This window comes from Panthera uncia (assembly GCF_023721935.1).
Source record: "Panthera uncia isolate 11264 chromosome C1 unlocalized genomic scaffold, Puncia_PCG_1.0 HiC_scaffold_4, whole genome shotgun sequence".
In the NCBI taxonomy this organism is placed as follows: Eukaryota; Metazoa; Chordata; class Mammalia; order Carnivora; family Felidae; genus Panthera; species Panthera uncia.
This window is the reverse complement of record NW_026057585.1, coordinates 8178564-8192273: the sequence shown is the minus strand read 5'-3', so window position 1 is coordinate 8192273 and position 13710 is coordinate 8178564. Positions and strand designations below refer to the sequence as shown.

At 48.6% G+C, this 13710-nt stretch overlaps 1 long non-coding RNA gene across 3 annotated transcripts in view; it reads left to right on the top strand.

The window, feature by feature from the left end:
* Positions 1-13710, top strand: part of LOC125912213 (uncharacterized) — a 51312-nt gene that overhangs the window by 20633 nt on the left and 16969 nt on the right. For all 3 annotated transcript variants that reach the window (XR_007454636.1, XR_007454635.1, XR_007454634.1), the window contains exons 3-5: positions 958-1015; positions 2888-2994; positions 6880-13503. This is a non-coding gene — a long non-coding RNA (uncharacterized LOC125912213). The remainder of the gene's footprint in view (positions 1-957; positions 1016-2887; positions 2995-6879; positions 13504-13710) is intronic.

The following is a 13710-nucleotide window of genomic DNA, read 5'->3' as shown; positions in this document are numbered from 1 at the left end:
ACACCTGAAGCTAATGTGACACTGTGTGTCAACGATACTTCAAAAAAATTAACCTTAGAAGCTCTTTCTTCTGTCTATGGTGGGTTTCTCAAACTCAGCAGCATTGATGTTTTGGGCCAAAGAATCCTTTGTTATTGTGGCTGGTCCTGTGCATCGGAGGGGGTGCAGTGATATCCTCGGCTGCTACCCAGTCAATGCGAGTGGCATCCCCCAGCTGTGACAACCAAAAATGTTTCTAAGCATTGTCATGTGTGCCTTGGGGGACAAAAAAGCCCCTGGTGGAGAGACACTGGTCTAGTGGCACCATCTTGCACCTTCCTGAAGTTTTGACAAAGGATCTTACAGCCTCCTCCTGGATTTGATGCATTTCTTTCTCCTCCTCCTCCTTTTTTTTTTTTTTTTTTTTTAATTTATTTTTGGGACAGAGAGAGACAGAGCATGAACGGGGGAGGGGCAGAGAGAGAGGGAGACACAGAATCGGAAACAGGCTCCAGGCTCTGAGCTGTCAGCCCAGAGCCTGACGCGGGGCTCGAACTCACGGACCGCGAGATCGTCGCGGGGCTCGAACTCACGGACCGCGAGATCGTGACCTGGCTGAAGTCGGACGCTTAACCGACTGCGCCACCCAGGCGCCCCTGAATGCTTGAATGCTTGTGGGGGAGGAACAGAGAAAGAGGGAGAGAGAGAGTCTCAAGCAGGTTCAGAGCTGTTAGCACAGAGTCCAATGTGGGGCTCAAACCCATCAATGCTGAGATCATGACCTGAGCTGAAAGTAAGGGTTAGCTGCTTATCCGACTGAGCCACCCAGGCACCCCTGATGCATTTCTTATTATGAGAATTGTTGGCCGTGGAGAGGTTGGGAGTGAGGAAGTTTTATTTTCAAATGCTCCATTATATGTGCAGTTCATCCTTAACTTCCTTTCTCTCCATTCACATTTAATCGCTGGGAACGAGCAGCAGCCAGATGGCACCACCAATATTCTGCCTGGAAATTGCAGATCATCAAGCTCGTTAGGTATGTGTCCTAGTTTCCATGCTACTGCAGGTGAACGTATTACCAAAATTTGTGCCACAGCAGAGAAACAGTGCCCTTTCTTCCAGCGCCCGTAGCGTTTTCCTTTAAGCCCTCACTGCCAGACTTCTAGAGGCAATCAGGCTTCGCAGAGAACAGTATCTTCAAGGTTCTTCCAACTCCCAACCACCTCCCAGTTAAAAAGCCACTGCTGAGCAAAATTAGCTTTGTGAGATCAGCACCCCACTTCCAGGTACCCAATTCTGTTCTGGTTAACCACTGCTGCATAAAAAATTGCTCCCGAACATAGTGCCTTAAAATCACAATCATTTTCTGTCTCTTCTGGATGCAGAAAGGGTGCGGCTTGGCAGTTCTGTCTCAGGGTCTCTGGTGAGGTTGCCGTCCGGTGGCTGGCGCTGAGATGGTGGGGATGTGAGTGGCTGAGTGTCTCCCTTTCTCTGTGTGGTTTGAAGAACACTCTAGGCCATCACTCAGCATGGGCTTGTTTGGACTGCACTGAGCAGAGCAAGACGAAGCCCACAGCATTGTATGAAGTCACACAACACAGCTTGTGTCATACTCTGCTGATCGAGGCAGTCCCAAAGATCTGCCCAGGTTCAAGGAGAGGACATGGACCCCCCACTTTGATGGGAGAAGTATCGAACTCACTTTGTAAGAACAGCTTGTGAGTGGGAAATATTGTTGAGGTCATCTTTGGAAAATACAATCTGCCACGGCAAACATATTCAAGTGTATTACACAAGAAGGTTATGTTAGCTCTTTAGGAAAGAAGAGGCAGAAAGGTGGAATAGGAAGGAACATGTGTGTATTTGGCTTAATGCTCTAGCTGTTGGGTTGGGTGGTAGGCAGGGTCATCTACTAGCCAGATTTTGAACAACTCCAAATCATAGTGTGAGTGGTATTTCCAGAGTTGTACAAGATGGCAACCCTGGGTGGGCTCACAAATCAAATGTTTATTATATGTTAATATAATTTATTAGAATAAAAATGACAAATAATATAAAATGAATACATAAAAAGAAAAAAGTAAATACACAAAAAAGGGGAAAAGAATAGTCTAAGTTTTAGTCAGTCAGATAGTCAACAGCATTGTGGGAGCAGCCCAGAGCCACTTCCTGGGAGCAGTCCTGATATACAAGGGCTCTCTGGAGGCATGAATGCCTCACTGTGGTAGATTCATGGGAGCACTGCTCGACTCAGAGCCATTCTTCCTTCTCTGGGGACAAGCAGAGGTGAGTCCGGGTGGCCCTATCTCAGGCCCAGGGTCTGGCTGGCTGATCTAGAAGTCAACACCTGACCCCTCCGTGCTTGTCAGAGAATAAGACCCTGGCTCTGACCACAGGGATGATCATCTGACCAAGCCAGGCCTGGTAGTTATTCCTCAGAATGTTTCCAAGCTGGAATTAGTAGTAGGAGCCAAAGGTTTTGAAACTTTTGGGCCCTCAGCCGCTAGGCCACCCATGAGGGACATGCAGTCAGTGAGAGAAGGAAGCAGCAGGCAGAGAAAAGCAGGGCAGACAGTGGATGGCGACCCGGCCAGCCACCCCTGAGGCTGGCCCCTCCTGGGTGTGGTGTGCAGCCTTCCTTTGGTTACGTGACTCCAGCATCCTCCCAATAACTTTCCCTTTTGGCCTGGCCTCCTTTCAGCTGGGCTTCTGTCACTTGTCCTCACAAGGTTAGGGAGAACACATCCACCTTGTGACTAAGGAATGTCACGTAGCCATGTTTCAGCATGCAGATTGAAAGTGAGCACCAAAGTACGAATGCATTTCTAAATAAAAAAGTAAACCTTTGAGGTCCATCAGAGAGGCCTGAAGGCAAGTATTCATTTATTCATTGTATTCATTCTTTCAGCCAACGTCTACTGAGTACCTGCTGTGTGCCTGGCTTTTATAAGCTCTGGCTATTCATAGATGGATAAACTCACCATGATACCAACCGTCATGAAGCTTCATAGTCTGGTGAGAGGCAAGCATTACATGAAATCAGCCAACATATAATTATGTAATTATAAATTCTGATCAATGTGCTGAAGAAAAAGGGTAAGATGTTATGAGAGAATAATAGGAGGGGCAGGTTTGGAAGCAGGTGAGCAGAAAGGTATCTCTGGGGGAGGGACACATAAACCAAGACCAAGAAGGGAAAGGAGTCAGCCAGGTGAAGAATGGAATGGAGAGCCTCTGGGCAGGGGAAGACCATGTGAGCTGCTGCAATGGAGAGAATGATAATAATAAAAACACGTGGTGCTTACTATGTGCCAGGCGTTCTTAAAATTAGTCCTTGGGGCACCTGGGTGGCTCAGTCAGTTGAGTATTTGACTTCGGCTGAGGTCAGGATCTCGTGGTCTATGAGTTCGAGCCCCACATCGGGCTCTGTGCTGACAGCTTGGAGGCTGGAGCCCGCTTGGGATTCTGTGTCTCCCTCTCTCTCTGCCCCCTCCCACTCATGCTCTGTCTCTCTCTCTCAAAAATAAACATTAAAAAATGTAAAAAAAAGTTAGTTCTCACAACAATGCTGTGAGGTAGTTACTGGTATTATGGTTTTTTTGTTTTTGTTTTTGTTTTTTCCTTTTCAGAATTGGAAACCAAGGCTAGAGAGGGTTAAGGAAGCTGACCAAGGTCACACAGCCAGTGAATGGTAGAGCTGCGATTCTTACCCGGGAGGAGGCCCCTGAGGTTGGAACCGGAAAATGAGGACAGGATCCACAGGAGGTTGGGCTGGGGCTCGGAAGAGAGTCCGGGTCCTGTCCAGCCTTGTAAGCCATGGAAAAGGAGTTTAAATTTTATTCTGTCACGACAAACTATTGAAAAGATTTAAGCAGGAGAGTGCATGATGTAATGTACAACTAGAAAAGCTAGTAAAGTCAGAGGATACAAAATCAATATACAGGAATCTGTTACATTTCTATACACCAGTAATGAAATATCAGAAAGAGAAATTAAGGAATTGATCCCATTTACAATTACACCAAAAATAATAAAGTACCTAGGAATAAATCTGACCAAAAAGGTGAAAGACCTGTACTCCGAAAACTATGAAACACTGATGAAAGAAATTGATTGACACAAAGAAATGGAAAGATACCCCATGCTCACGGATTGGAACAACAAATATTGTTAAAATGTCTATACTACAGAAAGCAATCTACATATTTAATGCAATCCCTATCAAAATACCAACAGCATTTTTCACAGAGCTAGAACAAACAATCCTAAAATTTTGATGGAACCACAAAAGACCCCAAATAGCCAAAGCAACCTTGAAGAAGGAAAACAAAGCTGGGAGCATCACAATTCTGGACTTCAAGATGCATTACAAAACAGTAGTGATCAAAACAGTATGGTCCCGGCACAGAAATAGACACATAGGTCAATAGAACAGAATAGAAAACTCAGAGATGGACCCGCAACCATAGGGTCAACTAATCTTTGACAAAGCAGGAAAGAACATCCAATGGAAAAAAGACAGTATCTTTAGCAAATGATGTTGAGAAAACTGGACAGCAACATGCAAAAGAATGAAATTGGACCACTTTCTTACACCATACACAAAAATACATTCAAAATGGATGAAAAACCTAAATGTGAGACAGGAAACCATTAAAATCCTAGAGGAGAGGGGCACCTGGGTGGCGCAGTCGGTTGGGCGACCGACTTCAGCCAGGTCACGATCTCGCGGTCCGTGAGTTCGAGCCCCGCGTCAGGCTCTGCGCTGATGGCTCAGAGCCTGGAGCCTGTTTCCGATTCTGTGTCTCCCTCTCTCTCTGCCCCTCCCCCGTTCATGCTCTGTCTCTCTCTGTCTTAAAAACGTTGAAAAAAAAAAATTAAAAAAAAAAAAAAAAAAAAGAAAAAAAAATCCTAGAGGAGAACACAGGTAGTAACCCCTTTGACATCAGCCATAGTGAAATTACTAAATATGTCTCCCCAAGCAAGGGAAACAAAAGCAAAAATAAACTGTTAGGAATTTATCAAAATAAAAAGGCTTCTGCACAGTGAAGGAAACAATCAACAAAACTAAAAGGTAACCTACAGAATGGGAGAAGATATTTGCAAATGATATATCTGATAAACGGTTAGATCTTTAATAGATCTAATAGATCTATTAGATATCTAATAGATAATAGGTATCTATATCTAATATATCTAATATCTAATATCTAATAGATAAAGATCTAATATCTAATATCTAATAGATAAAGAACTTATAAATCTCGACACCGCAAAAATGAATACTCCAATTAAAAAAGTGGGTAGAAGGCACGAATAGACATTTTTCTGAAGAAGACGTCCAGATAGCCAACAGACACATGAAAAGATGTTCAATGCCACTCATCCCCAGGGAACTACAAATCAAAACCACAATCAGATACCACCTCACACCTGTCAGAGTGGCTAATGTCAACAACACTAGAAACAACAGGTGTTGGTGAGGATGCAGAGGAAGGGGAGCCCTCTTACACTGTTGGTGGGAGTGCAAACTGGTGCAGCCACTCTGGAAAACAGTATGCAGGTTCCTCAAAAAGTTAAAAATAGAACTACCCTATGATCCCGCAATTGCACTACTAGGCATTTACCCAAAGAATACTAATGCAAAGGGATATGTGCACCCTGATGCTTATACTAGCATTGTTGATAATAGCCAAATTATGGAAACAGCCCAAGTGTCCACTGACATGAATGGATAAAGAAGATGTGGTGTGTATATATACGATGGAATATTATTGTGCTGTAAAAAGAACGAAATCTTGCCATTTGCAACGATACGGATGGATCCAAAGAGGATAATGCTAAGCAAAATAAGTCAGTCAAAGACAAATACCATATGATTTCACTCATGTGTGGAATTTAAGAAGCAAAATGAATGGTCATAGGGAAAAAGAAAGAGAGAGAGAGACAAACTAAGAAATAGACTCTTAATTACAGAGAACAAGCCGGTGGGTGGGGAGGGGTGAAATAGGTGAGGGGGATTAGGAGTGCTCTTGCTGTGATGAGCACAGGGTGATGTAGGGAAGCACCGAATCACTGTTTCATACACCTGCAACTGATATTACACCGTGGGTTAACTAACTGAAATTTAATTAAAAACTTAAAAAAAAAAAACAAAACAGAAAAGCCAGTGATGAATTTTATTATTTTTGAAAAATAAATGAATTACATTTTATGGCTGTAAAACCCACACATTGTTCATTTGGAATGCACAGAAAAGCACAGAGTGGAAAATAAAAATCACCTTTAATCCCACTGCCTGAAGACAAGAGGTAATTGCTGTTAACCTTGGCACATAGTTTTTTTTATTATTATTATTTTTTTAACGTTTATTTATTTTTGAGACAGAGAGAGACAGAGCATGAACGGGGGAGGGGCAGAGAGAGAGGGAGAGACCGAATCCGAAGCAGGCTCCAGGCTCTGAGCCATCAGCCCAGAGCCCGACGCGGGGCTCGAACTCACAGACCGTGAGATCGTGACCTGAGCTGAAGTCTGACGCCCAACTGACTGAGCCACCCAGGCGCCCCTACCTTGGCATGTAGCTTTCCAATCATCGATGAATGTTTGTATTTTAACTGTAGCCCAGTTGGAACGATCACCCTATACACATTGTTTTGTCAACCAGCCCTTAAGAAACAGAGTGTGTCACCTGGTAGTTTTGGCCCAGCAGACGAGAACTTGAGGGGCTGGCTGGGGGCTGGAGAGAAGCCTGTGGTGTTCCCAGCAGGAAGACAGGGTCAGGGTCTGGGCCATGGGGTTAGGGTGCCACTTTAGAGACACCTGTGAGCTCCCTGAAGATTTGAGTCTCCCTGAGTTCTCCAGGGAACAGGTAGAGAGCCAACACCTTTTCTTTCGCTGCAGGCCTTCTCCACAAAGACCCAGCTGTCCCGTGCGACTCATAACGTGGGAGATTGTCCTGTGCTGCTCTGCGGGCCTCTCTTCCGTGCTCCCTAGGTCACGATTCTGGTGTGAGAGGGTGCTACCCATCACATACCTCGGCCTACCCCACCTGCTCATAATTACAGGATGTAACGGTTTTGTACCAGGCATGGTGACAAGTACTTTTTATATGTGTCATGTTAATTACTCCAACCTATACTTCTCTGAGGTAAGTCGCATCAGTCCTTTGACTGTTGAGGAAACTGACGTTCAGAGATGTAACAACAGCCGGAAAGGTGGCAGAGCCAGTGAACCTAAGGATGTCAGACCCCACGCTCCATGTGTTTAACCTCTTCTGCATACGGACTGTGTCGCCCGAGAGCACTCTGTTATCATCCTGTTTTGTTGGTGGCAGAAGTGCCCGTTCTCCATCTGACTCGGGGATTGGGCCCGGGTGGGGTATGACCCCAGGTTACTGGTGAGGCCGAACCAGCCCTAACGCTGTGGGTATTTAAGACGTGCAAACAAGGGGTAGGTGTCTGGAAGGCAGATAGACGAATGCCAGAACCCCAGGCCCAGGGAGGACCGCGCAGGTCCAGCAGGGAGAGAAAGTTGGTTGGGGGAGGCAGGACCACCTCCTGCTTTGAGAGCAGGCCTGACAGTCTGAATCCTCGTGCCCATCGGGGCCTCGGCCACAGCTGGATCAGGTTAGAGTAACTTCCCCAAAACCAACTGGGAAAACCCTCAGGGTGCTAGGCCACTCAGGCAGCTGCCCGGGGGGATGACCGCCCCGGCTGCTGCCCCGTCTCCTCCATTCATGGAAAAGTACAGGCCTTCAGGCAAATGCCTGGCTGCCCTCTGCGCTCACAACTGCAAGCGCTGACTCGTTTGTCCTTGGTCCAGGGCTGGAGGAAAATAGTTTCCCAAAAAAGCAGCTTAAAAAAATGTGGAAAATATCCACACCCCAAGTGTCTGCAGAGCGGGGGCGGGAAGTCTCCTAGACGGGCTTGCAGCCGGAGATTCCGCGGTCCTCTTGCGAAGAGGCAGGGAAGGAATGTGAAACCCTATCACCCGAAGGGGGAAAAATGCACAGTGTGCCTTTCACTTTCTGCCTGCGCTTGGAGGCAAGGGGGGGCATGGGTCATGCTGGGAAGTTGTTGCCTCCTGAGGGGCTGCCTCGGACGGCAGGGGTTCAGTGGGTGGGTGAGTCAGGATACCTGCTCTGGTCCCCAGATGCTCAGTGGGGACCTGGAACATGCATCTATTTTCTCAAGGATGCTGGGACTGCTTGGCCTCCCAGTGCTAAACCTACTCTCTGTGACCAATCCTCACTTCCTACCTTATGCAGTGATTCACCGCTTTACACAGGATCTCATTTGACACTTGCTGTGAGTGAGGAGGTGAGGTATAGACCCAGGATACTACTGGGTCTGTTGTACAAAAGAGAGACTCAGGTTCAGGAGGGGAGGTGTCTGCTTAGGGCCACATAGACCTCAGTCTCCCGTGAGTCCAGTGTCCTTTCTCTTAGACCATGCGTGTGCTGCCCCTAAGTCTTGCACCTTAGACACCCTATGAATCCCTGCTGCATTATCTCAGAAGCGGGAGGTGCTGGGGGGTGAGGGCTTTGGGGTCAGGAGCCTGACCTTTGTGGCACTGTGCCTGGCCCATAGGTGGCCTCTTGATTGTGTGAAAGAATGAATGTGTGACCTTGGGCAAGTCATTTTAATCTCTCTGTGCCTCAGTTTCCTCATCTGCACAACGTAAGTGTGGAGTGGGATAGTCTCTGAAGTCTGAGCTCCTTCCCATTATCAAGCTTTGAGGCGCTAAATTTCCCGATCAAACCCACGCTTCAAACCCACACTGGCTAGCCCCTGCCGATGCAGCCATCACCTCCCCAGTCCATTCAGTCACTGGTCCCGCACAGACTCTGCCGTGACCCTTCCTGGTACCCACTTGGCCCTGGTGAAGTGGGCTGAGCACAGAGCTGGAGGTTCGAGGCCCGCTTTTGCCTCTGCCTGTCCACACAGAGCCCTGGCCCGGTTGCCCACACCACTCTGCAAGTGTTAGGTCTCTTGCCTGACCCGTGGGATGGCAGGGTGAGGCTGGGTTGGGGTGAAAGCTGTGTGGAAAGGAAAATCGGGGTCTCAGTGTGGGGGTGGTGTGAGGCACTCATCTGAGAATCATGGTGAGGGGAGAGGTTTTCGAGCAGAACAGGGGGAGATGCTGTCACTTGGTCATCCTGGGCCAGGAGTCATCTGGATCTAGATTCAGTGATTCTGGGCCTGTATTTCCTTTTTATGGTCTCAGATGGCTGGCTCCTTGACAGGGCTAATGGTATGGGGCACAGGAAAGGTGGGCACAGGGCTCTGACAGGTGTCACAGAGCTAAGTCCTTGACGCACCCGGGTGTGCTCGAGGGAGTCCAGGGGCAGGAGTTTTACACCGTGAGTGGCTGAGCATTGTTTGGAAGTTCTACTGGGTGGTTCCTCCACGTGCCTGGCCCGAGCTGCTCTGGTGCTGCGGCCGGTGCGGGCAAGCATGGAGAAGCAGACTGGGGGACTGGTGGACAGAAGGGTGGGGCAGCATCCCTGTCAGGGCAGGAATGGCCTACTTCTGTGTGTGCAGGGATGGTGGAGGGGGTGGAGGGCGGTGTGTGGCTCCAGGCTTCCCCAGCCCCGCCACCATGTTGGAAATCCAGTTTATTGAATTTACAGTAAAGGTTTTATGGGGCTTTCCTGGAAGCTTCTCATTATGGAAACTCTTGTGCTGGCAGTTTGGTGGCTGGTGTTTGGTTTGTTTGGGAGAGGTTGAGTCAGGTCCTGTCTTGATGGAAAGTTCCTCTGCCTGGGTCACTTGAGGGGAGCAGGCCGGGGGCCCGAGTGGGCCTGCCAAATTCTGAGAGGGGACCGGCTGTCCTGCATCTTGGTCCTGAATGGGTCCCCACTTGTTTCCTATCTGACCATCATTCTCTGTGGGTTCCAGACATCTTTTTGAGGGGAAGCTGTGGGAAAAAAAAAGTCATCCCAGTAATTAAAGCCATTTTCATTATTTTCCACATATTTGAAAAGTATGAGGTGCTGGTTGATTGAGCAAAACCAAGCCAACTCCATGAAAATGGATTTGCTGATGATAAACATCAGGAACACACAACACACAGGGCCACGTCTGGATCGAGAGTCCTGGGGCCTCAGCGTGAAGTGCCTCCAGCTGCCCCTTAGAAGCTCCTTTGTCTGACCTTTCCAACTTCCTCTTGGACTCTGACTTTGCACCTTCCTCACCACTAGGCTCACATTCCCGCCCCAAGATGCCTGATTCTGAGGGGAGAAGAGCAGGGCTTTGGCTCTAGGATCTATGAAAACGGCCAGTTTATGAATGTGGGTGTTTCACCAAGGCCCTGACGTGGAGACTGATTCACAAGTCACCAACCAACTCCCCTTTGGCTGTTGGGGAGACTATTAGATCCTGTAACACTGGGTCATGAGTCCCTCCCTTCCTGGGTGTTTTTTTTTTTTTTTTCTTTAAGTGTTTATATCACTGGTGTTCTCATTCTTTAAAACAAGGGTCATTCATAAAACAGAACATGCTGCTTGGGAGTCATGAAAATCAAATGGTTAAGGTTTCTCCGGGGACTGATGCGTGTCCCTTTGTACAGAGTGTGGAGGAAGACCACAGCATTGTCCCTTCCCTGCGGGTGAAGGTGGCCCCTGTGCCATGCTGGTGGACAGCCATGTTTCTAACGGTCCCTAGGTGTCCACGAGTGTGGTCTGTGCTGCCCCAGGACACAGAGAGCTGACTGTCATCAGAGGAACTCGCTGGGGTTTTACTGACTGCTCTGAAGGGTGGTTGGCCAGGAAAACCTCTGAGCTTCCTGACCTGAGATTCTACGGGGGAGTCATTGGAGTGGACAGGTGCCAGCTTTGCAGCCCAACAGACCTGGGTTCAAGCCTCGCTTCTCCCACACACTCAGTTTCCTTCTCTGCAAGAGAGAAGCTAATAATATCAAGGCTGCTCTGAGGAATAAATGGAGCCTTGCACACAGGGCACCTGAAACTCGGATGGTGGTTTGCTATTACTCCCCCTCTTCTCTTCAAGTCAGTTGGGTGCTCGGAGTAGGTACGGGCTTCACACTGTAAGCGATCCTGCATTTAAAAAAAAACAGCCACGTAGCTTCATTTGATACACGATATATACACATGCACCCGAGTGTTTGCATCTTGTTTTGATTTCTCCCCACTGTCTGTGTTTCCCACATGTATGTCTGGATGAGTGTGTCGGTCCTAGATGGCAGAGCGGGAGGGACTCAGGGCCACACCAGGCTCAATTATCTGCCTCGCGATGACGACAGTGACACTAACAACAACCATCTGACATTTATGATTGCACCTGACTTCCCCAGTCACCGCCTCCACCACTCCTGGGAGGCAGGAAGGACCAATGAGGCGAACGGCACTGCTGATGAGAGGCTTCCCGAGGGTACACAGCTGGGGTGGCAACAAGACCAGGCCCAGCTTGTGGGCTGAGCTGAAGACTCCCCAGGGTGGCCTTCTCGTTGCCCCCAACTCGTCCCCACACCCCACCGGACGTTCTTTTCCTGTGCCCCTTTCTTTCTGGACTTGGCCTGAGTTCCAGTAATCAAATTAGATGGCTAATTTTCCACGTGGGCTTTAAGCATGATCTGAAAGGCAAGGGAGCCTTTTCCTTGGACCCTGTAGGCTTGGGTGTCTGGGGTAGGTGAGGGCTCAGTTGCCTGCAGCCTGAGGGTCCCAGGGAAGCAGAGCACGGGCCTAAGGCCAGAGCAGGCCAGTGGAAATGCCATTGTCCAGGGAGCTCCAGGCTAACTGGCTTTAGAAAGTTATCTGGCCAGTCTTTTTTCTCTCCCTAAATTAATGTGTTCATTCATTCATGCCTCTGGCCTGCATGGCATGTTATATTCAGTGCTTTGTCATATGCAGGAAAGGTGAGATCCTCCCTGGCCTTGAGGATTTTGCAGTTCGGTTGATGAGTCAACTAGACAATGAACATGGACAAGTGGAAGCACCAGAGAATAATCTAAAGGCTGAGAGAGAAAAAAAATTCAAAGCCAGGGTTTGAATCCTGGCCCAGTGTGGGGGCTGAGAGGCTGCTGGGGAGTCCTGGGTGAGAAGGACAAAGGGTCTGGCTGTGGGTCACCTGAGTCTGAGTGCACTGGACATGGCCATCACTGTGTTGCTCTTCTGGCCTCCCACTTGCAACTCCCTGCTCTGGGAAATAGCTCAAGGCTTTCATTTTTGCACAAAGCTGGTCCCAATCACACAGGGCATCTGCCTTAAATGCAACTAACCCCTACCCCTGTCCATATCTTGGTTTGTTTGAAATGATGAGCCAGGCCAAGTAAGATTCCCCTCTAACTGCTCTGAGCCAGTAAATGCTGAAGAATGGGCTAGCCGTGAGAGCCAAAGCTGCAAGATCACGACGTGGGGCTGGAGAGTGGCCAGGATGGACACATGCAAGACATTCTGAGGGGCGCCTGGGTGGCTCAGTCAGTTAAGTGTCTGAGTTCGGCTCAGGTCATGATCTCAAAGTTCATGGGTTCAAGCCCCGCGTTGGGCTCTATGCTGACAGCTCGGAGCCTGGAGCCTGTTTCAGATTCTGTGTCTCCCTCTCTCTCTGCCCCTCCCCTGTTCATGCTCTGTCTCTGTCTCAAGAATAAATAGACATTAAAAAAAAAAAAAAAGACGCTCTGAGAAGCAGAAGCTGTGAGGTGGGGAACAGCTGCAAAGAGCAGAGGTAACCAGGAGACACTCGGTGGTGAGAAACGACAGGAAGGCACAGAAGGAAGCCAAATCATGTCAGTGGTGGCCCATTAGCTGGAAGAGATACAAACTCTGCCTTGAGGGCTGCTGCAGATCCAGGACTGACCCCAGGGTGCCGCTCCTCCCCTGATGCCAGGCTGCTTGGCTTTCCTGGGTTCTTGCATCCATGTAGCTGTCAAAAAAACCCCATGATGAGAGGAAGCACTGGTCAGTTTCAGTCTTCATGCAAACAACAGATACATTAGCCTCACTAGTTAGCTTCCTAGCAAGTTGGAGAATGAAGGTCAGTGGACGTCCACGCGTGCACACACGAACACGCGTACACATGCATGCACACAAGTGCATGAATATACACACGTTTACAGACTTGGTCGCCATCCAGAAGTGCTGTAAGTGTGGGGCGGCAGAGCCGTGATGGGGCATGGACAGGATTAGCAAGGCAAGCAAGGCTCCCTGGCCGGATAGTCCCGTTGGAAGAACAAATGGGTCATGGCAGGAGAAACTGCTAATTTTAGTTTCCTTCAGGATGTAGATGTCATTTAAAGTCAAACTATTTCCTCATACTTGTGCCCAGCAAATGATTTACTGGGGAATGCTAACGCTGTTCTCTGTGTCCCAGCAGTGTGATGGTGTCCCAGAGCAGGGGACATGTGGCCAGAAGGGCGGCAGCTCAGTGGGCAGTGTTTCTCTCGGCTGTCCTGAGACCCTCCACCGTGGCGGACTGCTCTTCACTGTAGTTCTTCAAATACCTTGAATATGTGTCGTCTCTACATACCCTTTTGGCCCCCACCACCTGCGGTTCGTTGCCCATGGAGGTTTGTGTTCGTGTTGGCAAGTTGAAAGCTTTCTTTGCTTCCCTGAACCTTGGGGCTGGGCTCAGGAGTCCCTGCTGGGGCACTCTGTGCTGTGGGACCTCTGGCAAACTGTGACCATGTCTGAGCCTCGATTTCTCCATCTGTAAAATGGGAACAAAGACATCCGAGGATTGGTATTATGTTCTCCTTGTAAGGATTTTGCTTTAT